The sequence below is a fragment of the Callithrix jacchus genome, chromosome 17, assembly GCF_049354715.1.
Source record: "Callithrix jacchus isolate 240 chromosome 17, calJac240_pri, whole genome shotgun sequence".
NCBI classification, from domain to species: Eukaryota; Metazoa; Chordata; class Mammalia; order Primates; family Cebidae; genus Callithrix; species Callithrix jacchus.
In genome coordinates, this window is record NC_133518.1 from 32,013,208 (window position 1) to 32,040,974 (window position 27,767).

Below are 27,767 nucleotides of genomic sequence, written 5' to 3' on the forward strand. Positions count from 1 at the left end.
CAGTACTGTGCTGCTTTCGCATGAGACCAGCACATAACCAGCTGTGGTGACCTCAGTGGGAGGCCCCTTTTGCTTGAGGAAAGGAGAGGAAAGAGTAAAAGGGACTTTTTCTTGCAAGTCGGGTACCAGCTCAGCCACAGTATAATATAGCAGATACCTAAAGCCCCTGATCCCAGTCCCTAACTCCTGGAGAGCATGTCTAGACACACCCTGGGCCAGAAGGGAACCTGCCATCCTGAAGGGAGTTATCTAGGCCTGGCAGGATTCACCAGTTCCTGACTAAAGAGTCCTTGGGCCTTGAATAAACTTCAGTGGTAGATAAGCAATAGTCACCACAGGCTTTGGGCAAGATCTTCATGTGTAACCTAGAATGGTGCCAGCAATAATGGTCACAGGACACCCCTCCCCCAACTCCAGGCTCCTCAACACAGAGAAAGAGACTTTGCTAGTTTGGAGGAAAGTAAGGGAAGATAAGAAGAGACATTGCCTGTCATTCCAGGGAATTCTCTCAGATCTTACCCAAGACTAACAAGGTAATATCTCTATGAATCTGCAAGAGCCACAGTGTTACTAGGCCTGGAGTGCTCCCGAAAGACACACCAACAGTGACCAAAGACAGAGATCAAAACATATAATGCTTTTGAATAATTGGGAAGCTTTCTCAAGAAGGAAGAGTACAAATAAGTTCAGACTACAAAAACTAGAGTAAATATCTAACTCTTCAATGGCCTGACATTGATGAACATCCACAAGCATCAAGACCATCTGGGGAAACATAACCTCACCAACTGAATTAAATAAGATACCAGTGGCTAATTCCAGAGTGATAGAGTTATATGACCTTTCAGACAGAGAATCTGAATTAGTTTAATTGAGGAAAATCAGTGAAACTCAAAATAACACAGAAAAGGAATTCAGAATCCTAGGAGATTATTAACAAAAAATCAAGCAGAAATTCTACAGCTCAATAATTGAATTCACCAACTGAAGAATATATCAGAATCTCTCAACAGCAGAACTGATCAAGCAGAAGAATTAGTGAGCTTGAAGACAGGCTTTTTGAAAACATTGTCAGAGAAGAAAAGTTGAAAAATAATTTAAAAAAAACAATGAAGCATGCCTACAAGATCTATAAAATAACCTCAAAAGGGCAAATCTAAAACTTATTGGCCTTAAAGAGAAGGCAGAGACCATGCTAATCTTTTCTGTATCATTCACAATTTTAGTATATGTCAAGAAGAGCAACTCTAAGGCACATAATCATCAGATTCACCAGGGTGGAAATGAAGGAAAATATGCTAAGGGCAGCCAGAGAGAAAGTTCAGGTCACCCACAAAGAAAAGCCCATCAGACTCACAGTGGATCTCTTGGCAGAAACCCTACAAGCCAGAAGAGAGTGGGGGCCAATATTCAACATCCTTAAAGAAAAGAACTTTCAATGCAGAATCACCTATCCAGCCAAGGCTTCCTAAGTGAAAGAGAAATCCACTTAGGCTTCCTAAGTGAAGGAGAAATCCACTTAGGCTTCCTAAGTGAAGGAGAAATCCACTTAGGCTTCCTAAGTGAAAGAGAAATAAAATGCTTCAAGCACAAGCAATTACTGAGAGATTTCATTGCCACCAGACCTGCCCTACAAGAGCTCCTGAAGGAAGCACTAAACACAGAAAAAAACATCCAGTACCAGCCACTGCAAAAATGAACTAAATGGTAAAGACCAATGACACAATGAGGAAACTGCATTGACCAACAGGCAAAACAAACAACCAGTAACAACATGGCAGGATCAATTTCACACATAACAATATTAACATTAAATGTAAATGGCCTAAATGCCCCAATCAAAAGACATAGACTGGCAAACTGGGTAAAAGGTCAAACCCCATCAGTGTGCTGTATTCAGGAGACCCATCTCACATGCAAAGATACACACAGACTCAAAGAGATGGAATAAGATCTACCAAGCAAATTGAGAGCAAAAAAAAAAAAGCAGGGGTTGCAATTTTAGTCTCTGATAAAATTGACTTTAAAACAACAAAGATCAGAAGAGACAAAGAAGGACACTACATAATGGTGAAGGGATCAATACAACAAGAAAAGCGAACTATCCTAAATATATATATGCATCCAATACAAGAGTGCCTAGATACATAAAGCAAGTTCCTAATGACCCACAAAAATACTTAGACTCCTGCACAATAATAGTGGGAGACTTTAATACTTCACTGTAAACGTTAGACAGATCAACACGACAGAAAATCAACAAGGATTTGAACACAGAACTAGAACAAGCAGACCTAATAGACATCTACAGAACTCTCCACCCCACAGCCACAGATTATACATTCTTCTCAGCACCACATCACACTTACTCTAAAATTGACCACATAATTTGAAGTAAATCACTCCTCAGCAAATGCAAAAGAATGGAAATCACAACAAACAGTCTCTCAGACCACAGTCAATCAAGTCAGAACTCAGAATTCAGAAACTAACTCAGAACCACCCAGCTTCATGGAAACTGAACAACTGGCTCTTGAATGTTGACTGGATAAACAATGAAATAAAGGCAGAAATAAAGATGTTCTTCAAAACCAACAAGAATGAGGACGCAACATACCAGAATCTCTGGAACACATTTAAAGCGGTGTCTAGAGGGAAATTTTTAGCAATAAATGCCTACATGAGAAACGAGGAAAGATCCAAAATTGACACTCTATCATCAAAATTGAAAAAGCTGGAGGAGCAAGATCAAAGAAACTCAAAATCTAGCAGAAGACAAGAAATAACTAAGATCACAGCAGAACTGAAGGACAGAGAGATACAAAAAAACCTTCAAAAAAAAATCAATAAATCCAGGAGCTGATTATTCAAAAAAAAATCAACAAAATAGACCACCAGCTGGATGAATAAAAAAGAAAAGAGAATAATCAAATAGATACAATAATAAACTATAAAGGAGACATCACCACTGATCCCTCAGAAAAACAAACTACCAACAGAGATTACTACAAACAACTCTATGCACATAAACCAGTAAACCTGGGAGAAATGGATAAATTCATGAACACTTTCACCCTACCAAAACTAAACCAGGAAGAACTTGAAACCCTGAATAGAGCAATAACAAGGGCTGAAGTTGAGGCAGCAATTAACAGCCTACCAACCAAAAAAAGTCCAGGTCCAGACAGGTTCACAGATGAATTCTACCAGACGTACAAAGAGGAGCTGATACCAATCATTCTGAAACTATTCCAGACAATCCAGAAAGAGGGAATCCTTCTCAAATCATTTTATGAGACCAATACCATCCTGATACCAAAACCCAGCATAGACTAAAAAAAAACAAGAAAACTTCAGGCCAATATCCATGATGAACATAGATGCAAAAATCTTCAATCAAATACTGGCAAACCAATTGCAACAGCACATCAAAAAGTTTATCCATCATGATCAAGTAGGCTTCTTTCCAGTGATGCAAGGCTGGTTCCACATACGCAAGTCCATAAACATAAGCCACCACATAAATAGAACCAAAGACAAAAACCACATGATTATCTCAACAGATGGAGAGAAGGCCTTTGACAAAATTCAACAGCACTTTATGCTAAAAACTCTCAATAAACTAGGTATCAATAGAACCTATCACAAAATAATAAAAGCTATTTATGACAAACCCACAGCCAATATCATACTGAATGGGAAAAAATTGGAAGCATTCCCTTTGAAATCTGGCACTAGACAAGGATGCCCTCTTTCACCACTCCTATTCAATATAGTACTGGAAGTTCTAGCCAGAGCAATCAGGCAAGAAAAAGAAATAAAGGGTATTGAATTAGAAAAGGAGGAAGTCAAATTGTCTCTATTTGCAGATGACATGATTGTATATTTAGAAGACCCCATTGTCTCAGCCCAAACTCTCCTTAAGCTAATAAGCAACTTCAGCAAAGTCTCAGGACACAAAATCAACGTTCAGAAATTACAAGCATTCATATACACCAATAACAGAAAGAGAGCCAAATCAAGAGTGAACTCCCATTCACAATTGCTACAAGAAGAATAAAATACCTAGGAATACAACTAATAAAGAAGGTAAAGGACCTCTTCAAGGAGAACTACAAACTACTGCTCAGTGAAATAAGAGAAGACACAAATGGAAAAACATTCCATGCTCATGGTTAGGAAGAATCAATACTGTGAAAATGGCCGCACTACCCAAAGTAATTTATAGATTTAACACTATCCCCATCAAATTACCAATGACCTTCTTCACAGAACTGGAAAAAACACTTTAAACTTCATACGGAACCAAAAAAGAGCCCACATAGCCAAGACAATCCTAAGCAAAAAGAACAACGTTTGTGGTATCATGCTGCCGGACTTCAAGCTACACTACAAGGCAACAGTAATCAAAATAGCATGGTACTGGTATCAAAACAGACATAGACCAATGGAATGTAACAGAGGCCTCTGGAGCAATACCACACATCTACAACCATCTGATCTTTAACAAACCTGACAAAAACAAGCAATGGGGAAACAATTCCCTGTTTAATAAATGAAGTTGGGAAAATTGGCTAACAATATGCAGAAACTGGACCCCTTCCTGACACCTTACACTAAAATTAACTCCAGATGGATTAAGGACTTAAACATAAGACCTAACACCATGAAAACCTAGGCAAAATCATTCAGGACATAGGCACAGGCAAGGACTTCATGACTAAAACACCAAAAGCAATGGCAACAAAAGCCAAACTAGACAAATGGAATCTAATTAAACTTCAGAGCTTCTGTACAGCAAAAGAAACAATCATCTGAGTGAACCAGCAACCAACAGAATGGGAAAAAATTTTTCAATCTGCCCATCTGACGAAGGGCTAATATTCAGAATCTACAAAGAACTGAAGCAGATTTACAAGAAAAAAAACAAACCCATCCAAAAGCAGGAGAAAGATATGAACAGACACTTTTCAAAAGAAGACATATATGAAGCCAACAAACATGAAAAAATGCTTATCATCACTGGTCATTAGAGAAATGCAAATCAAAACCACATCGAGATACCACCTCACGCCAGTTAGAATGGCGATCATTAAAAAATCTGGAGACAACAGATGCTGGAGAGGATATGGAGAAATAGGATCACTTTTACACTGTTGGTGAGAGTGTAAATTCGTTCAACCATTGTGGAAGACAATGTGACAATTCCTCAAGGACCTAGAAATAGAAATTTCATTTGACTCAGCAATCCCATTACTGGTATATACCCAAAGGACTATAAATCGTTCTATTATAAAGACACATGCGCAGGCATGTTCATTGCAGCACTGTTTACAATAGCAAAGACCTGGAACCAACCCAAATGCCTATTGATAATAGAATGGACAAGGAAAATGTGGCACATATACACCATGGAATACTATGCAGCCATAAAAAAAGGATGAGTTTGTGTCCTTTGTAGGGACATGGATGAATCTGGAAACCAACATTCTCAGCAAACTGACACAGGAACAGAAAATCAAACACCACATGTTCTCACTCATAAGCAGGTATTGAAAAATGAGAGCACTTGGACACAGAGGGGAGCATCACACACTGGGGTCTGTTGAGGGGGCTACAGGAAGGATAGTGGGAGGGAGGATGGGAGAGGGATAACGTGGGGAGAAATGTCAGGTATAGGTGATAGGGGGATGGTGGCAACAAACTACCTTGCCATGAATGTACCTATGCAACAATTTGCATAATCTGCACATGTACCCTAGAATCTAAAGTACTGTGTGTGTGTGTGTGTGTGTGTGTGTGTGTGTGTGAATGAATGAAGAGAAGACAGAGATAGATAATGGGTAGAAAATTTCCTGGAAGAGATAAGAGATCTTCGCAAATCTAAAGAGAGGTATCAATATTCAAATATGAGAAGGCTATAGAACATGAATCAGATTTAACCTAAAGAAAACTACCTCAAGACATTTAATAATCAAACTCTGAAAGGTCCAGGATAATGAAAGGATTCTAAAAGCACCAAGAGAAAAGAAAGAAAGAACCTACACTAGACCTCAAATCTGTCTGGCAGCAGACTTTTCAGTGGAAACCTTATAGACCAGGGTAGAGTGGCATGACATTTAAATTTCTGACCAAAAGAAACAAAAAAGTTTTCTCCTAGAATAGTATATTCCACAAAAATATCCTTCAAACATGAAGGAAAAATAAATACTTTCCCAGAAAATCAAAAGCTGATGGATTTTATCAACACCAGAACTGTCCTGTAAGAAATGCTAAAGGGAGTTCCTCGATCTGAAAGAAAAGGATGTTAATGAGCAGTAAGAAATGATATGAAGGTATAAAACTCACTGATAATATAAGTACCCAGACAAATACAAAATATTCTAACACTGTATAATTGTGGTGTATAAACTACTTGTCTCTTAAGTGGAAAGACTAAAAGATAAACCTACCAAAAATAAAAACTATAACCACTTTTCATGACATAGGCAATGTAATAAGATACAAATAGGAAAAACAAGAAGTTAAAAAGTGTGTGGAGGTAAGATTAAGTATAAAGTCTTTATTAGTTTTCTTTTTGTTTGTTTATGCAAACAGTGTTACGTTGTTGTCAGCTTAGAGTAATGTATTACAAAATAGCATTTGCAAGGTTCACAGCCTCAAATTGAAAAACATACAATAAATACACAAAAAAGAAAAAGCAAGAAATTAAATCATACCACCAGAGAAAGTCATCTTCACAAAGAGTAGGACAGAAAGGAAGAAAAGAAGGAAGCAAAGACCACAAAACAACCAGAAAACAAGTAACAAAATGGCAGGGGTAAGTCTTTGCTTATAAATAAAAACATTACATGTAAATAGACTAAACTTCTCAATCAAAAAAAGGCATAGGGTGGCTGACTGGATTAAAAAGCAAGACCCAATCATCTGTTGTCTATGAGAAACACACTTAACCTATAAGATAGAAATAAAACAGTTTGCCTATAAATCTCATAAAGGGATGGAAAAAAGATATTCCATGCAAATACGACAATAAAGCAAAAGTAGCTATACTTATATCAAACAAAATAGGTTTCAAGACAAAAATTATTTTAAAAAGACAAAGAAGGTCATTACATAATGATACAGGGGCCAATTCAGACAGTTGAAAATACGTATGCATGAAACACCATTGTACTCAGAAATATAAAACGAATATTAGTATAGCCAAAGAGAGGGATAGACCCAAAAATATTAATAGCTAGAGACTTCAGCACCACACTTTCAGCATTGGACCAATCATCCAGACAGAAAAATAAACATAGAAACATTAGACTTAATCTGTACTCTTGACCAAATGGACCTAATAGATATTTACAGAATACTTCATCCAACAGCTGCAGAAAACACATTACTCTCTTCAGCATTCTCAAAGACAGACCATATGTTAAGCCAAAAACAAGCCTTAAAAATTTCAAAGATGCTTCTCTAATCACAATGAAAAAAACCTAAAAATCAATAACGAGGAATTTTGGAAACTATACAAACACATAGAAATTAAACAATATGTTCCCGAATGGCCAATAGGTCAATAAGAAAATTCAAAAGGAAATTTAAAAATTTCTCAAAACAAATGAGAATGGAAACACACCATATTAAAACTTATGAGATTCAGCAAAAGCAGTACAAAGTGGAAGGCAAGGAAGGGAGAGAGGGAGAAAGGGAGGGAGGAAGTTAGTTCAAATACATAACTTAATGATGCATCTTTAGAAACTGAAAAAGCAAGAGCAAAAAAAAACCCTCAATTAGAAGAAAAAATAAAGATCAGAGCAGAAATAAGTAAAAATGAAAAAGAATAAATAAAAGACTAAAAAATTGAACAGTGGGTTTTTGAAAAGATAAAAACCAATCAGCAAAACTTTAGCCAATTAGAAAAGAAGACCTAAATAAATAAAATCAGAGATTAAAAAGGAGATATTACAATATATATGGCAAAAATTCAGAGGATCATTAGAGACTACCAACAGCAATTATACGCCAATAAAATGGAAAACCTAGAATAAACAGAAATTTCCAGATACATACACTCTACTGAGATTGAACCATGAAGAAATCCAAAATCTGAATAGAAAAATAGGTAATGAAATTCAGGCTGTAATAAAAACTCTCCCAGCAAAGAAAAGCCTGGGATGCAATGGTTTCACTGCTGAATTCTACCAAACATTTAAAGAAGAAATAATGCCATTCCTGCTCAAAGTATTTCAACAAATAAATGGAGAACATTTCCAAACTCATTTCACAAGGCCAGTATTACCCTGATCCCAAAACTAGGCACAGATGCATTTAAAAAGAGAAAGAGAAGAGAGAGAGTAAACTATGGGTTAATATCCCAGAAGAACAATGATACAAAAATCCTCAACAAAATACTAGCAAACTGAATTCAACAACATGTTAAAAAGATGATTCTTCATGATCAAGTGGGATATATTCCAGGGATGCAAGGATGGTTCCACATATGCAAATCAATCAATGTGACACATCACATCAATAAAATGAAGGACAAAAACCATATGATCATTTCGATTTATGCTGAAAAAGCATTTGATAACATTTTGCATCCTTTCATAACTAAAAAAAACCCTCAAAAAACTGGGTATAGGAGGAACATACTTCAATAAAATGATAAATGGATAAATTTCTAGACACAAAAAAACAACTGACACATACAATGAAAGCCATGAGTGACAGACCTACAGGCGGTATCATCCTGAACAGGGAAAAACTGAAAGCCTTTCTTCTAAGATCTGAAACAAGACAAGGATGCCCATTTTCACCACTGTTATTCAACACAGTACTACAAGTCCCAACGAAAGCAATCAGACATGAGAAAGAAATAAAGAGCACCCAAATTGGAAAAGAATAAGTCAAACTGCCCTTGTTTGTAGAAGATATGGTCTTATATTTGGAAAAACCTAAAGACTCCATGAAAAATGATGAGAACTGATAAATTCAGTCAAGTTGCAGGATACATAAATCAATGTACAAAAATCAGTAGCATTTCTATATGCCAACAGCAAACAATTTGAAAAAGTAATATCATTTACAATAGCTACAAATAAAATACCTAGGAATTAACCAGAAAAGTAAAAGATATTTGTAATGAAAGCAATAAAACACTGATGCAGAAACTGAAGAGGACACAAAACTGGAAAGATATTTTATGTCCATGAGTTGGAAGAATAAATACCGTTCAAATGTCCACACTACCCAAAACAAACTACAGATCCAATGCAATCCCTATCAAAATACCAATGACATTCCTCACAGAAACAGAAAAGAAAAAAAAAAAACCTAAAATTTATATGAAATGAAAGACCCAGAAAGCCATCCTGATATAAAAAAACACAACTGGGTTGGGCACGATGTCTCACGCCTGTAATACCAGAACTTTGGGAGGCCAACGCAGGCAGATCACCTGAGATCAGGAGTTCAAGTCCAACCTGGGCAACATGGTGAAACCCCGTCTCTACTAAAAATACAAAAATTAGTTGAATGTGATGGCAGCACCTGTAATCCAAGCTACTCTGGAGGCTGAGGCAGAAGAATCACTTGAACCCAGAAGGCAGAGGTTGCAGTGAGCCAAGATGACACCACTGCACTCTAGCCTTGGTGACAAGAACAAAACTGGAGGAATCCCTTCACCTTATCTGTATTACAGATCTATACTAAGCAGAACAGTATGGTACTGGCATAAAAATAGACACACAGATTAATGGAACAGAATAGAAGCCCCAGAAATAAATCCATACTTCCACAGTGAACTCATTTTCAATAAAAGTGCCCAGAAAATACATTGAAGAAAAGATAATCTCTTCAATAAATGGTTCTGGGAAAAGGGGATATCCATATGCCAAAGAATGAAACTAGACCCCTATCTCTTATCATAAACAAAACTCAAATCAAAATGAATCAAAAACCTAAATCTAAGACTTCAAACTATGAAACTGCTAAAATAAAATACTGGGGAAACTTTCCAGGACATTGGTCTGGGCAAAGATTTTTTGAGTAAACTTCACAAGCACAGGCAACCAAAGCAAAAATGGACAAATGTGATCACATCAAGTTTAAAAGCTTCTGCACAGCAAACAAAACAATCAACAAAGTGAAAAGACAACTCACAAAGTGAAAGAAAATATTTTCTAACTATACATCTGACAAGGGATTAATAACCAGCATATATAGGCAACTCAAACAGCTCAATAGGAAAAAAATCTAATAATCTATTTTTTAATAGGCAAAACATCTAAGTAGACATTTCCTAAATGAAGACATACACATGGCAAACAGGTATATGAAATGGTGCTCAATGGCATTGAATATCAGGAAAATGCAAATCAAAACTACAATTAGATATCATCTCATACCAGTTAAAATGGATTTTATATTATACAAAGGACTAGCAATGATGAATTTTGGTGAGGATGTGGAGAAAATATTACCCTCATACACTGTTGGTGGGAATGTCAGTTAGTATAGCCACTATGGAGAACAGTATGGAAATACTACAAAAAAACCTAAAAATAGAGCTACCATATGATCCAGCAACTCCACTACTAGGTATGTACAAAGAAGCGGTAAATCAGTTTATCAAAGAGATGTGTACTGTCATTTTTATTGCAACACTATTTACAATAGCCAAAATTTGGAATCAGCCTAAGTATCCATCAACAGATGAACACATAAAGGAAATGTAGTGTATCTACATGATGTACCATTCAGCCATAAAAGAATGAGATCTTGGCCGGGCGTGGTGGCTCACGCCTGTAATCCCAGCATTTTGGGAGGCAGAGGCGGGTGGATCATGAGGTCAACAGATGGAGACCATCCAGGCCAACATGATGAAACACCGTCTCTACTAAAAAGTACAAAATATTAGCTGGGCATGGTGGTGCATGCTCGTAGTCCCAGCTACCCGGGAGCCTGAGGGAGGAGAATTGCTTGAAACCAGAAAACGGAAGTTGCCGTGAGCCAGGATTACGCCACTGCACTCCAGCCTAGTGATGGAGTGAGATTACGTCTCAAAAAAACAAAAAAGAATGAATGAGAGCTTGTCATTTGCAACAACATGGACAGAACTGGAGGATATTATGTTAAGTGTAATATGCCAGGCTCAGAAAAACAAATGCTGCGTGTTCTCACTTATTTGTGGAAACTAAAAATGAAAATAATTAAACTTATGGAGATAGAGAGTAGAATGATGGTTACCAGAGGCTGGGAAGTATAGTGGGTGTGGAGGGAAGAAGGGATGGTTAATGAGCACAAAAATATAGTTAGATAGAATAAATAAGATGTACTATTTGATAGCACAACAGTATGATTAATGACACTGGTAAAGGAACCAGAGCTTAGTTATTTTCTAGGAATGAATGTGGTAATGGAGTGAGCAAAACAAGGGATTTCCCTGGTAACCGACAGACTTCAAAAATGTTAATTTCTAACGCATACACAACTTCTGGAAGGTCGCATACGTGTGTGTGTGTGTGTGTGTGTGTGTGTGTGTGTGTGTGTTTGTATGCGCATAATGTGTTTTATAAATTTATATTATTGGGTCATTGATCGTTTGCAGTGTGTTAGCTGCTTTAGAAAAAGTTATACAGAGCTCAAGGACACTGAATTCCTATGTCAAGGCCTTCTTAATATTAATCACTTATTTTTTCTCTCTTTGAAAAACATGTAAAACGACCTCTTGAAATAGCTGTAGTATAATCCAATTTACAGTTTCATAGAAAATGTCAAAGAAAAATGTCTATCTAGTTCCTCTTCTCCATAAGTAATAAAAAAAGAAATAAAAGCAACTGGTATCTCCACAAAAATATGTAATCTTTGGAAGCAAGTCCAACAAATAGTGGTAACTAATATAAAATAACTTGAAACAAGTTTAATCAGTTATAAATTATGTATCCGAAGTTATTGTATTTGCAATTCATATTAATAGTCTACATTTGAGAAGTATCTCTTTAATGCACATTGATGGCCTGAAATAACATCTGTGGCTCTTTCCTTCTCTTTGTCATTCTGACTTCTCTTTCTCCTTTCCTCCTTTTTTCCCTTTTGGTTTTGAACAATATGAAATTTCTAATTTTAAACTATATTTCACCTATTAAAACAGCAGTTTCATATGATTCAAAGTATATAAGACATAAAATAATTCTTAGGTGCTATTTCAAGACAATAATCTGGTGTTAATTTCCCAAATATCAAAACGCTATTTAATCATATTTCTAAAGATCTTCCACTGAAAGCTATCTTGTGCTATGAGCTATATATAAGATATAGGCTAGTTGCTAAGTGAGCAGAAACAGTATAATGATCAGTTATAGTGGTATGTGGGTCAGGAGTACAACATGATTTTTAAAACCCTACATTATTTTGTAATGCATGTATGCTGAAGAAGGTTAAGGAAGGCACTGGGAATCTATGCCCATTCTTCTAACTATTGCATTATTGGCCCTAACATATTAAAACTATATACTTTATCTGAGGTACATAAAGAAATGCTGTCAATGTAGGTATATTTCCAAATTCTTCTTTCCGGCTGATCCACTGATTCAAGAAGTACTTTCTCACATGTGCTTGGGACATAGTCTGCCAGGTCCAAGCTGACCTTCTTGAATTGCTGCCTTGCTACTTCCTTTGGTGACTAAGACTCAAGACATCCATTTTCCTCCTTTCTATTCAAAAGGATTTCTCCGGAAATTCTGCTACCTTGGTATAAAATCCAAAACTCACATGATCCCTGGAACCTAGGGTATTCCTTACCACTGCCCTGATTGTCACATATCCCGGGATATTGACATATCCCCACACAAGTTCACAGTGACAACAGACATTGACTGTAGTAGCTATGGTAAGTGTCATTGTCAGTGAGAACCTGCAGGTCTGTTTTACTATTCCCTTCCAGTTTATCTCTATAGAGCTAAGAATGGCTGGTCACCACCATTAGGACTAGAAGGAGGAATATTTTTCCCACTCCTAGGCAAAAGAGCCACAGACTAGAATCCATTTTCTTTTAGGAGAAATATGTTCATTACCCAGTTATGAACTCTTATTCTGCAGTTTCAACAAGACATTAACCACACAGTATGTACAATGTCCTATCTTTTGGGCCTCATTGTTTACAGAATCACAGAATTTTAGTCCTCAGAGATAATTCTAGTTCGCCTTTCTTATTTTAAAGGTGAAGAATTCAAAGACCACCATGTTGTTTTCCCTTTTCTCAATTACATTGAGATACAACGGACATAAAATAAACTGCGCATATTTAAAATGTACAATTTAATAAATTCGGACAGACATATAGCCCCAGAAAGCCATGAACAAAAAATAAGCATATCCATCACATCCAAAGTTGCCTCATGTCCCTTTATAATCCCTCTCCCCCATCTCTCCCTGCATCAGCTCTCACCACTGATGTGCTTTTTATCACTATAGGTTAGTTTGCATTTTCTAGAATTTATATGAATGAAATCAAACTATACATTCTTTTTATTGTCTGACTTCTTTTATGCTGCTTGGTTATTTTTGAAACTCATTTATGTTGCATGGATATCAAAGCTTTTTATTTTCTTTTTTTTTGAGAAGGAGTTTCACTCTGTCACCAAGGCTGGAGTACAGTACCACAATCTTGGTTCACTGCAACCTCCACCTCCCAGGTTCAAGTGATTCTCCTACCTTGTCCTCCCACGTAGCCAGGACTACTCCTACCTTGGCCTCCCAAGTAGCATGCACCACCACACCCAGCTAATTTTTTATATTTTTGGTACAAATGAGAGTTTTCTATCCATTTACTGGTTGACAAGAATTGGAGCTGTTTCCAAATAAAGTTGATATGCATATTTACATACAAGTCTTTGAATAGACATATATTTTCATTTCTCTTAAATATTTAGGAGTGGAGTGACTAGAACATAAAATAGCTATGTGTTTAACTGTTTAAGATATCAACAAACTGTTGCTGAAAGTGGTTCTACCATTTTACATTTCCTGTCAGCATTGTAAAAGAGTCCTAGTCTCTCCACATCCTTTTTAACACTTATTATGGTAAGCCTTTTTCACATTAAGCACTACTTTGCTGTTTAGCGGTATGTCATTGTGGCTTCAATTTTACATTTCTTTGATGAAAAAAATTGAACATATTTTTATGTGTTATTATGCTTATCTTTTATTTTTGGAAGTATACATTCAACTTGTTTGCCTACATTTTTATGGGGTTGTCTGTTTTCTTAGCAGTGATGTTGACAGTGCTTTAAGTATTCTGGATATGAATCTTTTATCAAATATATAATTTGCAATTATTTTCTCTTAGTCTGTAGATTTTTTTCATCCCCATTAGTGTCTTTCAAAAAGCAAAAATGTTTAATTTTGATGTGATCCAATTTATCGATGTGTTCTTTTATGAACCATGCTTTTGGTGTTGTAGCTAAGAACTTTTTGCCTAACCCATTTTTAGAGACTTTTGACCATGCCTTTTTTTTCTAGAAATTTTATAACTTTAGGTTTTACATTTAGGACTATAATCAATTTTCAGTTATTTTTACGTATGTTGCAAGATTTGTTCAAAGTTCTTAGGGTTTTTTTGCATATGGGTATCCAAATGTTCTAGCACTATTTCTTGAAAAGAATATCCTCTTTCCATTTAATTGTTTTGCACGTTGCTCAAAAATCATCAATATATTTGTCTATCTTGACACCAATGCTATATTATCTTAAATGCTATTGTTTTAGAAATCCTAAAATTAGTACCAACTTATACCAGTAATCGTCCAGTTTTTTTCTCTTCAATGTGACTTCGGCTATTCCAGATCCTTTGCATTTCCATATGAATTTTGGAAATAGCTTGTCGATTTCTAAAAAAATGCCTGCTGATATTTTGATTGGAACAGCATTGAATCTATATATTCATTTGTGGAGAACTGACAGCCTAATGATATTGAGTTAGATGTTGAGTTAAACAACCTGTGAACGCAGTACCTCTCTCCATTTATTTGGGTCTCCTTTAATTTCTCAGAGCATACACTTCCCTAAGAGAACATTTAACTCCTGGTTCAGAATAAAGCACTTTTGAAAGGAAAACTTTTGCCTACACATTCATTTTCCATTAATTTTAGTCATTGCTCACCACCATCATCCTGTTCAAATTATTTAATTTGAGCTGGTTTAGTCAAATCAGACTTCCTGGGCTCACTCTTATGACTAGTTTTTTTCAAACAGCCTTCCTTTAGCTATTTACCCTCAGCTAGCATTCTCTTGTTATTTATCAACTCATTATGAGAAGCTTTTCTCTGAAATTTTGTGAAGGGGACACTGGAAAGAGAAGAATGGCTAGAACACTAAAGTTTATTGCATTTATTTGTAAAAGTGCTTTAGATGAGGAGTCACGGCTAGACCTCAACCTCATTCTTGAGGGTCTCTTAATCTGAAAAGCCAAAGTTCTTAGGGAATTTACAGTAAACAAGTGAGTTATGAATGATCCAGGCCCCTCCTTAGACTCTAGTGGGCCTGTAAGGCTACATTAAAAGCAAACTAAATTTTTATCAGTCCTGTGAACCAAAGCCAATCTGAGCCAAATGTATACCCTGCTGATTCAATAAACCCCTTCGAATCCCTGAGTTTACTGTAGTACTTTGAAAAAAAGACTTAGTTTCTCTTCATTAGTATACTACTGATTTACTTTCTGACTGATCAAACACAAAGGCTGTTTGAGGACATTTCTATTTAGCAGAGATGCATTTAAAAAGTTTAGGAAAGCTGGCCAAGCACAGTGGATCATGCCTATAAGCTCAGCACTTTGGGAAGCAGAGGAGGCTTGGATGACTTGAGCCTAAGAGTTAGAAACCAGCCTTGGCAACATGGCAAAACCCTGTCTCTACTCAAAACAGAAAAATTAGCTGGTGTGGTGGCACAGGCCTGTAGTCCCAGCTCCTTAGGAGGTAAGAGGATCACCTGACCCCAGGAGGTAGTTTGTAATGAGCTGAAATCATGCCAGAATATTCTAGAAAACATTAAACACTTATGTAGGTTAATAAGTTAATCCTGCCTGGGTGACAGAGTGCAAGCCCATCTGAAAAAAAAAATGTAGGAAAGTATTGCCTGTTTTCATAGAGAAATCTAGTTATCATTTTAAGATATCAATTTTTTTTTGTATTATACTACAGCTGGTTCCTACTTTAAAATTTGGCCATAACTACTTTGAAGCAGAAGTTTAAAGCTGGAGTTACTTATTTCATTTTAACTTGTTTGTTTTTAACTTTCTTATTCTCTGTTTAACTTTTCTTATTCCTGGTGTTTATCTTCTGGTTTAAAGCAAATACTATGTGTTTTTGGATATAGAGAAATACTTTCATCATCCTGACAAGCCATTTTAGCTGATAAATATGGGGCATTTGTTTTTACTCCCAAACATGACTTTTTTACTGAACAGAAAATTTGGAATTTAAAAAGCATGTAGTCACATTTTGTATTGATACTCACAGGTTTTTATATTTTGCTGTACAATGTGGCATTTAGCTCTTTCATATGGTTTGGTTCAATTAAGCAACCTTTTAAAGAATTTCACTAAAAATGAATAGTAATTTTATTTTAAAACTTTTTCTGTTGATGGCCTGGAATACCAGAATATTCTAGAAAACATTAAACACTTATGTAAGTTAATTAATTACTATAACACCAATTCATTTTATGGATAACAGTTGAAGTTCAGATGATCTGCTAAATGTTAACAAAATATTTTTACCTGTAATATTTGCATAAAAGTGTGACAGAAAAAGTTCATGGCTTTGCTGATATTATATGATTTGACTTTTTAATGACTGGTGTGTCTTCTTTTTTTAACTGCTTTGTCTAAGGAAAAAATTACAATTAAAATAAGTATCTACATCTCATAATTTATCTATAGTTTTGTGCAAAATGTAATCCCTAATAATAGAAACACTCAACAAACAGGAAGTAGTCTTCTGTAAATAAGATAACTTTCATCCAATTGGTCATTGTAATTATCTTCAATTGAGAAAGAAAATGTAAGTGAGGTAAATTGGTATTGGGAGTTAGGTCTCTCTCCGTGTTCCACTTATATATGTGAAGAAATAAGGAGTTTTAAAAAATATTAAATTACATAAGAACCGCTGAGTTTAGTAACATTTTTAAAGGCTAGAATTTGAACAATAAGATTATCTTTTCATGAATAATTTTAGAAATTTAGTGGGTAGTGTCTTCTTTTCTATATTAATGCATGCTGTAACCTCAAACATCTGGAAAAGCAGAACCTGTGCAATAAACAAAAGAAACAAAACAAAACAAAAAGTAAACAAAAAAAGAAAAATCTCTCTTATAATGAGCCTAGTGAAAAAGTAGCTGAGAAAAACACAAAGACTCCAAGATTGTAAGCTTCATGAGAACAGAGATCTTTATTTCAGGTACTGTTGCACGCATGCTCTCCAAAAGTGTCTGGTACATACTAGGCTCTCAGTATTTGTTGAATAAACCTGGTGGACTGTTCGAGTTCTAATAGAAAAGGTATGATTTAATTGCCTATAAAGAACTATGAAAGTTGAGCTACTCAACACAAATAGATAACTGAAAAACGAAAGAGAGCAAAGAAGCAAAAAGAAAAAAAATGAAAAAGATTAGAAAAAGAAATGAGGACAGAGACATTATACCCTCTGACTTTGTACAAGAGTACCAGTGACCGAGGCAAAGAAGAGAAAACTAATCTGTGTTTAGGGCAAGAAGTTTCTGGTAGACCGAAGGAACTACAGGAGCCCAACATACACAAGTAACTATATGTACCTATTTTGGTGGAGTCTGAGGAGGAGGGAAGGGGATCAGGAAGGAATACCTTGCTGAAGTAGTAATTTAAGTAATACTGACTTCAACAGCACGAAATGTAATTTAGGAAATGTTCCTCCAAGAAATGTAAGCAACCAGCACACTTAATCAGTCAGGATCGAGGCCCTCATTTTTGTACAGTATCTTCCTAGGAATTTAACAACAGACTTCCGTATACTGAACACTGACAAGCTTAATAAACTAAGAATTGCCATTCTGTGTCAGATGTTCTCTTTATGGCAAAGGCAGAAGCTTAAGAAAGTATGTACCAGCCTTCAAAAAGACTGACAACTTGAAAAAGTAAAAACTTACAAGGAAAATGATGATAAATCTGAACAAAACATATGCAATTCTTGGCCGACTAGGCATTCAATAAACATTATTGAATGATTTAGAATTTAGGATATCAAAGTCCTAAAATATTCAATTATGTGAATCAAGTAAAATCATTCACACAATAGAACCATGAAATTTCTTTGAGGGTTGGTAAATTTTTTAATATGTTAGGTAATTTTATATTGTGTCCTCAATATTTTGAATATTGCGTTATGAAATTCTGGGTACTATTAAAAATCTTCTGGAGAATATTAAATTTTTTTTTGCCAGCCGGGCGCGGTGGCTCAAGCCTGTAATCCCAGCACTTTGGGAGGCCGAGGCGGGTGGATCACGAGGTCAAGAGATCAAGACCATCCTGGTCAACATGGTAAAACCCCGTCTCTACTAAAAATACAAAAAATTAGCTGGGTATGGTGGCACGTGCCTGTAATCCCAGCTGCTCGGGAGGCTGAGGCAGGAGAATTGCCTGAACCCAGGAAGCGGAGATTGCGGTGAGCCGAGATCGCGCCATTGCACTCCAGCCTGGGTAACAAGAGCGAAACTCCGTCTCAAAAAAAAAATAAATAAATAAATATTTTTTTTTTTTGCCTTAGCAAGTAATTAACCTGGTTAGATTCAAGCTGCAAGTCTTGACCTATCTTGTGTTGGCCATCATTTCAATATCAATTTCGTTTCCAAAGTCTAATATCAATTTAGTTTCCAGTGCTATTCCATTTGGTCTCTTACACATATCACCCAGGAGCCAGTCTGGAACCTAGAGAGTGGTCTATGCTGTAAATTACTTCTCAAAGAATTTGTTATATTGACTTCCATCAGTTTCATACATATGCAGCTTAGAGGTGAGCTTAGTAATTCATATCCGATTTAAAGAATTCCTTTCTCCATCTTCCTCTTATCTGTGAATTTCCTCACTCTCCCGATCTCAAAACCTCATTTTTCCTGATGCTGTTAATTTCAGGCTTACATAGTTCTGGATCCACTGGATCTCTGTTGGAAATTAAAAATTAAGAATAGCCTTCGTGGGCTGTCATAGGCAGGATAGACTAAATAATTTGCACAACCACTGCAAAATAAAAATGTGGAGCCGCTTTTCAAAAATATTCAGAATTTCAAGATAGCAACAGAACACTAAACTAAGTAAGGGCATGCAGCATGTGCAGCTTTACTAATTGCAGACCCATGAGGCTGGCACTAGTCATAACTCTACTGAAAATCAGAGTCCAGCTAGGGAAAAGGCATAAAGAAGAATGCCACTGTGGAAGTTTGAACATTCGGTATAAACGCCTTTGACTGATGACAATATTCACATTCATTCAGTACTAAAAGGAAGTCTTGCCTGTCTTATAATACATATCCATGTTTTTAAAAGTACAGATTTTCATTATTTGTGAATTTCATATTTGTAAATTTGTCTACTCATTAAAATGTATTCATATACCCAAAGTAATATGCATGGATGGTGCTTTTTCAGTCATTTGTAGAAATGTGCAGAGTACTATAAAACTTGTAGGTCCCAACGTGTACATTCCAGCTGAGATCAAACAAGACCACTTTGCCTTCTCGTTTCAGCTTTCATACTGTAAACAAGTGTTCTTTAGTATCACAGCTTTGCATTTTTTGGTTTTTGTTGGTGATTTTATTGTTTGAAATGACCCCTTATTATACCACTAACATGTTGTCTAGTACTTCTAAGCACAAGAAGGCTGTGATGTACCTTACAGAGAAAATCTATGTATTAGATAAGCTTTATGCAGGCATGAGTAATGGTGATTTCAATGTTAGGTAACAACCATGTATATTAAATCGAATGTCTTTAAATAAAAACACACATAAAAAGGATATGTGCTGATCAGTTGATTAAAATGTGATGAGAAGCTTACAGAAACCTAATTCTGTTTTCCCTAGAAGCAATGGTTCATTATTTGCTAATTCCATGTTCATGGTAGCTTTATAGACCACAACCACCATGAATAACAAGAATCATCTATACATGTATAAAGTAGTTATAGAATCTTAAAAAGAATGTGCATTTAGTAATAAAAACTTACTTGAAGAGGTATTCTTTCATACAAAAGGAGGTAAAGGAAAAACAGTACTAATTACTTATTCTGTGCCAGTATTTGATATATAACATATCTTTACCTTACATTTACTATGTCAGTAAATCTTTACAACACCACTACTAGAAAGAATTATTATTCCTATTTCATAGCTGAAGAAAGGAATCCAAGATCTCACTTATCTAAGATTACCATATCTAGTCAGTCTTGGGACCAAGAGATGAATGATCTCTATGGACTTTTTCTCTATGATACGCATAGGGTGCCTGGCTATTCTCATTATCTTGGTCCTTGTATCTCCACACACACAAATATTATGGTAATTCTCTATAGTAGGTTAATTTGTAGATGGTAATCATCAATGAATGAATGAGACCAGAATAAACAGGCAATCCAAGCTGAAAGACCTCACCCCCACCACTCCAAAGTGCATGAGAAGCTGTTATGTAATATCCATAACTGGTTTGAAAATCACTTGCACATTCAATTCAGTTTTGCTTTACAAGCCATGAGATCAAAGTTGCTCAGAGAAGTAGATCAGTAGCTATTTCTTAAGGAGGGGCCTGCATTATGGTTTCAGTGAGCTCCGTCTGAACATGATGTGACCCTGCCTAGAGGTTTGAACAACAGAGTCTTCCCCTGTCACCTGCAATAAAGTATATGACAAAAAGAAGCTGAGTCAAAATTGCTGGGGTTTAGCATAAATGGCAAAATAGAAATCTGATCATAAGGTAAAGTTTGGGATGAAGACAAGTGATTGGTGAATATATAGAACAACAACTACTTTGGGCATCCTTGAGTGTCAGGTCAATCCAAAGTCTACCTATTGGGCTGAATAAATATTTGCCCACACTCACAGGCTTGGTCAGGATTTGTGTAGAAAGTACACAGCAGGATTGAGCCTATGGATTCCAAGTGTTGAGAACCCCTCAAAGGAAATGAACACAAATGGAAAAATGTCCCCTCGTACCAAGGATTGTCCTGAAATCCAAGACCATATTTTATGAGGTAAGTTAAAAACAACATTACTGGCCAAGTGAGGTGGCTCATGCCTGTAACCCAGCACTCTGGGAGGCCACGGCAGGCAGATCATGAGGTCAAGAGATCGAAACCATCCTGGCCAACATGGTGAAATCCCATCTCTACTAAAAATACAAAAATTAACTGGGCATGGTGGTGCATACGTACAATCCCAACTACTCAGGAGGCTGAGGCAAGAGAATCACTTGAACCAGAGTGTCAGAGGTTGTAGTTACCAATATTGAGTAAATTAATGGGAAAAATATTACATTATAAAATTAACCAAATAGCATATCTCACTGCTAACTCCCCCTCTCCATTGTTTTACTGCCTATATGTTTCATAACATTTATAAAGCAGATCCAGGATTACCTCAAAAGGACAAAAAAGAAAAAGTGAAAAAATGCTTTAAAAAAAAAAAAGAAAATGCAAAGAATCATTTTATTCTACTTTTGGTGGAGAGTACAACTGAATAATTATGGCGAGATGCTGCCTTTATCTCTACTGGAGGTTGTTGGAGTCACACTGGAGCTAAGAACCAGGGACCACATCCTGGCCTTTGATTTGAGGCTCCTTGTGCATGTTTACATTTCCAACTCCAGAATCACTCGTAACATTGTGACTTTTCATATGCAAAAGTAAAATTAATAAACCCATGTTACTCTTTATGTTTGGGTTTTTTAGAAGACATATATCAGAGAAAGAGAGAGAGCTTACAGTATGCAATCCCTCAGCTGCCAGCAGAATACAGATGGGCTTGGGAACAGAGAATGATCCAGATATGCAGGACTGGAGCAATCCATGGGAAGTCTGGACAGAAGATCTGATGCATAAGACAGTAAAGGACTATTGAATGCTCCATGATCGATGTGCTTGTTCTTTTGCCTGCATGCCCTTGAATAAAGACATTTTGATCTCAAGGGCCAACCTGAAAAACATATAATTTAATCTAGTTTTGAAAGAAGAGTCTGCTACACAAATACTGGCTCACAATATTAAAAGATACCAACTGAAATATCAAAGGGCTTTCGTATTTCATTAAATTGACTATCCTATGTGTTTGATATTTCCATTTAATTGAATATTTCTTAAACTCAGTGAACAATGTATGAGCCTGCTATGTGTTGCATATGGGAATTTTAAATATCTTTGATTGAATCCTGTTTGTTGATATCTCACCCTTCAGAAGAGAGATAGAAAAAGACCATTAACCTGCTTGCTTCTGTTTTTTCTGCATCTCCACTCTTATTTGCAAACTGTGGTTCACACATTTGTTTTCATTTTTTAAAATTTTCTCTTGCTACTGCCATTCTCTTATTACTTGTTTTTAAATACCCAGTTCACCTTCTCTTTACTTTGCTTTATATGTCTGCTTCAGAGCTCACCATTTTTAGTTAACTGATGACATCACTAGCCTTTAGTTCTGAGAGACTGAATATACAGTCAGACCATACATAAAAATAGAATTCTAACCCACAGACTGCAATAAGCAGACCAAGACCACAGCTTCCCTGGCAATCAGCCCAAAATGGTCAGAACCTGATCAATAACAGACAACTTTCACAATTTTTAGCCCCTTTCCCCAACTTCCAACTTTGGACCAACTGGAGAAAGGCAAATATGCTGACAAACTACCCTCACAGGATGCTATGCTTCCAGTTATCTGGCTTCCAACTTCCCAAGACCAATAGCCTTCAATCAAGCAGACCTGAAGCCGTCCCTTTTTCCCCACTCTAAAACTTGCCTACTCCTCTGCCTTCCTTTGAGTATCTGCAAACATAATGGTTGTTGACTTCCTTGCTGTGCAAGCTCTGAATAAATATCCTTTTCTTGTTCTCATCTGGTGCACTTCATTAGTTTCCATAGTTTTTAATTCCAAGAACTTTCCAATTAATAATTTTAATAAATACCATAGTCTTGGCTTTTCTGCAATTATCAACTCTCTCTAGCTTCTGCCTTCAATTCCACACCTTATCTAGAGGAAAGCTTTCAAGAAGCTTCAGGGGGTACTTTTTTCACTAAACATATTTTATTTGATTGAAAAATAATAAAAATATCATTTAAACTGGGTGTGCATCAACTGTGGCTCCTAAGCTGAATAATAAAATCATAAATTTGTTTCCATAAGCATAATCCTTGTTACATCTGTTGATGAACATATTCTGTAAAGTCATTTGGTCTTGTACCAAATAGAAACTATAAAAATATAATGAGCTTTTGTCAAAAACTGTTATGTAAGGCTTTGGAAGTTTCTAGTACTTCAGTGCTTTCTATTCCATTCACGTTTTTGTTGAAATAAAATGAAAAAGAAAATAACCTTGTATATGCATATTAAACAGGTAAGGGTTTCCATGGATACTTTTATGCATCTGAAGAGTTCATGTGTGGAAAAAGGCATTCATTTCTAATTCTAAGAGATTCTGTTCTGATAAGGAACTCCTGCCAATCATTTTATGTCTTGACTTTCTAACAGAATAAAAATAATATATATCATGTGTGTTATGTTGTAAGTTATGAGATAGTTCTATCTAAACAACCTTTTCAAGAATCTGGCCTATTCAAGTAATGCCTTGGAATTTTGTTAAAGCTTGAAAAATCTATGAAGATTTATAAGCAACTTTTAATGAGTTTAAAGTATTACTTGCTAGATCTGTATGAAGCATCTTTTTTTCCTCTCTCTCTCTCTTTCTTGGTCATCATTTAGGCAGTTTAAATTAATCTACTACCAGTGCTAGAATATATTTTATTTTAAATAGCTTTTGGAGCAGTCTTATCTTCAATTTTGTCTTGACTTGAAGAAATTTCAAATACCTTTGATTGAATCTTATTTATTGATATCCTACCCAAATGAAATTTTCTGCAAGTTTTCTTTTTATCTTTTCAATAAACATGTCAAAAAAGATGCACAATTTCAGACCATGAAACTGGTAGTTTAAATTTTAAGTCATACAGTTTTATGAGAAGCTTGATGAGGTTCTATGACCTTTTAATGAGCAAATTCATTCTAAACAACGTGTTTTAAATGTAGCACTATTATTTTACACTGACATGTGCCTAAGTAATTATAAATTGTGAGCGTGGTCTGTAGAATTGTTTTTAAATAAACAGTCTGAAAAATCATTTGATCTTAGTCTGATTTAAGAGTGAACTTTCAAACGTGTTCTGTTTTTACTAGTTAACACCGACTCTGGATAGCAGCAAAGTATAAATCATGATCAGAATGGTCAACAAAGAGGCAATTAAAATATCACTCAACTTCCAAAGTGATTAAATAACAAATTTTTGCAACAAAGCTTTTACAATTTATGTTTTCAAGTCCATAGATGCAACAGCTTTTTCACTGAGTGCAATACTGTCATGGCACATACATTATCATGGTACATTATATTATTATAATGTAAGATAAATGGCTGTCAAAATATAAGTTGCATAATATGAGAAGAAACAGAAGTACAAGCTATATTTAGCCCTAACATTGGTTTTGGCTTTGGCATAATCAAGATGACATCTTAATGATTACTAGGGATACTATTTATAGAAGATGATTGTTAAAATGTATTTTATTGTGATATTGTGCACTGCTAGAAAGAGGTCTCCTTTCAAAAGCTGCTTTAAATAACTGGTATTTCATAATATGTATCCAGTATGTCATTAAGACTTCACATGGATTATTATAGTACTTCATTTATATTCAGCATCAAATTATGTAAACTTTCAGCCTGAGGTATTATAAAGTTGCTTCTTGATGATGATTTATTTTGGTAATATAAAATATCCTATTCCTGTATATTCTTTCTCTTCCACATCATTAAGTATTAGTATTTTCCAAAGTTCATCATCATGAACTATCTTCTTGCTTTTACACCCTGCCCTCCTTAACAGCCTATCCATTCTAATAATTTTAACCACAACCTGTTCACCTAAAACTCAATATCCTCCACAGAGACTTCCAAATCACTTTTTCACACTCAGACTTTTCTCCCAAGTTTCTGATGAGAGTATCTAACAGCTAACTTAAGTGTTCTGCCTGCATACCCATCTTGAACCAAATGTTTTACTTTCAAACTCTGCAAATTACTTCAAAATCTATTCCTTCTCCAAGACATGGACCTGAGTGTGGGGTGGGCCTAGGGGCCTCTACCGCATGGCTCAGTCACTGGTTTTGAAGTACCATGAGTGTTAGATCCCAAGGCCCTGCCAAATTTGCTGCTCCTCTCCAGCCCCATTACTCCTGCCCTAATTCACACACCCATCATCACTTTCCCAAATTATTTGAATAGCTCCTGATGTATGGGCTAGACTTCAGGACTGCCTTCCAATATTCATTCACTGCAAGAAGAGTAATCTTTCTACAGCACAAGCTAATTTTTTTTTCCTAAAAATCTTTCACTTTGCTCTACAGGACAAAAATCAAACTCAACATGTTATGTGGGATCTGGTCACAGTGATGCCATCCTTTGAAATTTAATCACCAAAAAGTACCTTCCACATATAAAATGTTCTCTGGTCTGAACTTCAACACACCTGTTTTTTCATGCTTTCAAGCTTGGAAACATTCTATTTCTTTGTCTAAAATGTCCTTCTGACAATTCCACCCTCATCCCACCTGCCAATATCTACTCATCAGATTCCCCCTAATCACTAAAGACAATGTTAGCATCAACTCTTCTGTGAGCAAAACAGGATCCACTGCATTTACTCCCACACCCCAACATAGGAACAAGTCCTTGATTCTACAATTTAATAATCTGTCATGCACACATCTAGTACAACAGGTGTTATGCTGGAATACAAATATTTTCATATTAATTTCTCCACACAACACTCAGACCACTTTAAGTAGAGAACACTGGAATTCAGGTCATGAGATTTGAATCTGAAGACAAGTTTTGTCAATTCCTTGGTGTATCACTTCAAAGCTGCACAAGAAAAATACTCAATAAACTATAAGAATTACATGTTTTTAATACCTAAACATTTAAGAAGCTCTTTCATATAAGTCGCAAAGGCATACCATGAAACATGTGCTTTGCCTTCTCATAGGAGGATCCTGGAATATCAATTTTAGAAAAGCAGTTTAGATTACAGTGGTGACAGTATAGCTTATGCTATCATATTAGGCTTCTTTTCCTGTTTTACTCTTAGGATTGACTGATGAATATTGCTAATTTATTAGGTATTAAGGAAGAGAAGTTTACATATCTTAACCCAGAAGTTCAGAGTCTGGTAAAAACAGTTGTCCCTGGATATACAAAGGACTTTGGGTATTAAAATTCCATCCTTTCAGTTTCTTATTTCTCTTTATGTGCTCTTCTTGACATCAAAAATAAGAAACATTTCTGCACTCAAGCCACATTCATAAATGGGAAAAGCACCAGGTAGAGCAATTCTTAAATCTTCTGACTTTTTAGCCAAAAGAGTGGTTTTCCTCTTTTATTCAATACTATCTAAGAAATTCACCTATTAGATACTAATATCTCTTAAGGCCCTTGACCTAAATCAACTTTTTCTAAGTGATACTTCAGAAACCATTATCCTAACAAAGGCCATGCCAGGGTCTTGAAACAGAGTATCTGACTGTTGTGTTACTTATTCTGCCCAATACTTCTAAGGAAGCGTAATGTTATTTATTTAAAGAAAAAAAAAGACATTTAAAAACTAAAATTATCTGAGATTTTTAAAATTAAATCATGTTATGCCATGCTGCAGAGGAATCAGAAAGGAATACACACTATAAATGAAGAGTCCAGAAGACAAGTAGTAGTAATTTAGAGGAACGGAGCAGGTATCAGTGATGACTACCAGGGAATGAAGTAAAAACATGGCTATACATTTATGCACTTAAACAATAAAAATTTCAGCCAGGGGTAAGAGATTAGAAATTTAAAAATAAATAGTAAAAATTACATATTAGAGGCAATCTAAATATCCAAGGATAGGGAAAATTTTAAATAAACTTTGGGATATCAACATAATGGAATATCATACAACTATTAATAATAGTTGAGTCTGTAAAGATGATGTATATAATGAAAAACTCACAACCTAATGTTAAGTGAAGCTGGTTATATAGATGTATATATGGGATGATTTCAATTATGTAAAATACATATCAGACTACTTATCAAACTAGAAGTAATTACACTAACATTTGAGGAGTATTTATTTCTAGATTGTTGGCTTTAGGGTATTTCTTTTCTTTTTTATATTTTCTTATTTTCCTTCCTGGAAGGGTAATGTATCCTCATTAAATATGAGATATTCTTTCTCTCAGAATGCAGTAAGACTTTTGAGCATGACCTGATTGCTGCTGAGGAAAGCTCTGACTCCTCAGTGGAGAACAGCCTGTAGAAGTGGAGAGCAGGTAGGAGGCTACTACAAAGACCTAGATGACAGATGATGGGGGCTTGGACTAGGGTTACAGTATAAAAGTGATAAGATATGGAAAATGTGTGATATATGTTTAAGGTAGAGCCAACAAAATCTGTC

At 35.7% G+C, this 27,767-nt stretch overlaps 2 long non-coding RNA genes across 2 annotated transcripts in view; one reads left to right on the forward strand and one right to left on the reverse strand.

The window, feature by feature from the left end:
* The window catches only part of LOC144580017 (uncharacterized), a 46,411-nt gene extending 22,013 nt beyond the window's left edge, over positions 1-24,398 (forward strand). Inside the window, exon 2 of the long non-coding RNA XR_013528885.1 lies at positions 21,963-24,398. This is a non-coding gene — a long non-coding RNA (uncharacterized LOC144580017). The remainder of the gene's footprint in view (positions 1-21,962) is intronic.
* LOC118148910 (uncharacterized) overlaps positions 1-27,767 on the reverse strand; it is a 186,013-nt gene that overhangs the window by 140,146 nt on the left and 18,100 nt on the right. The window lies entirely within an intron of this gene.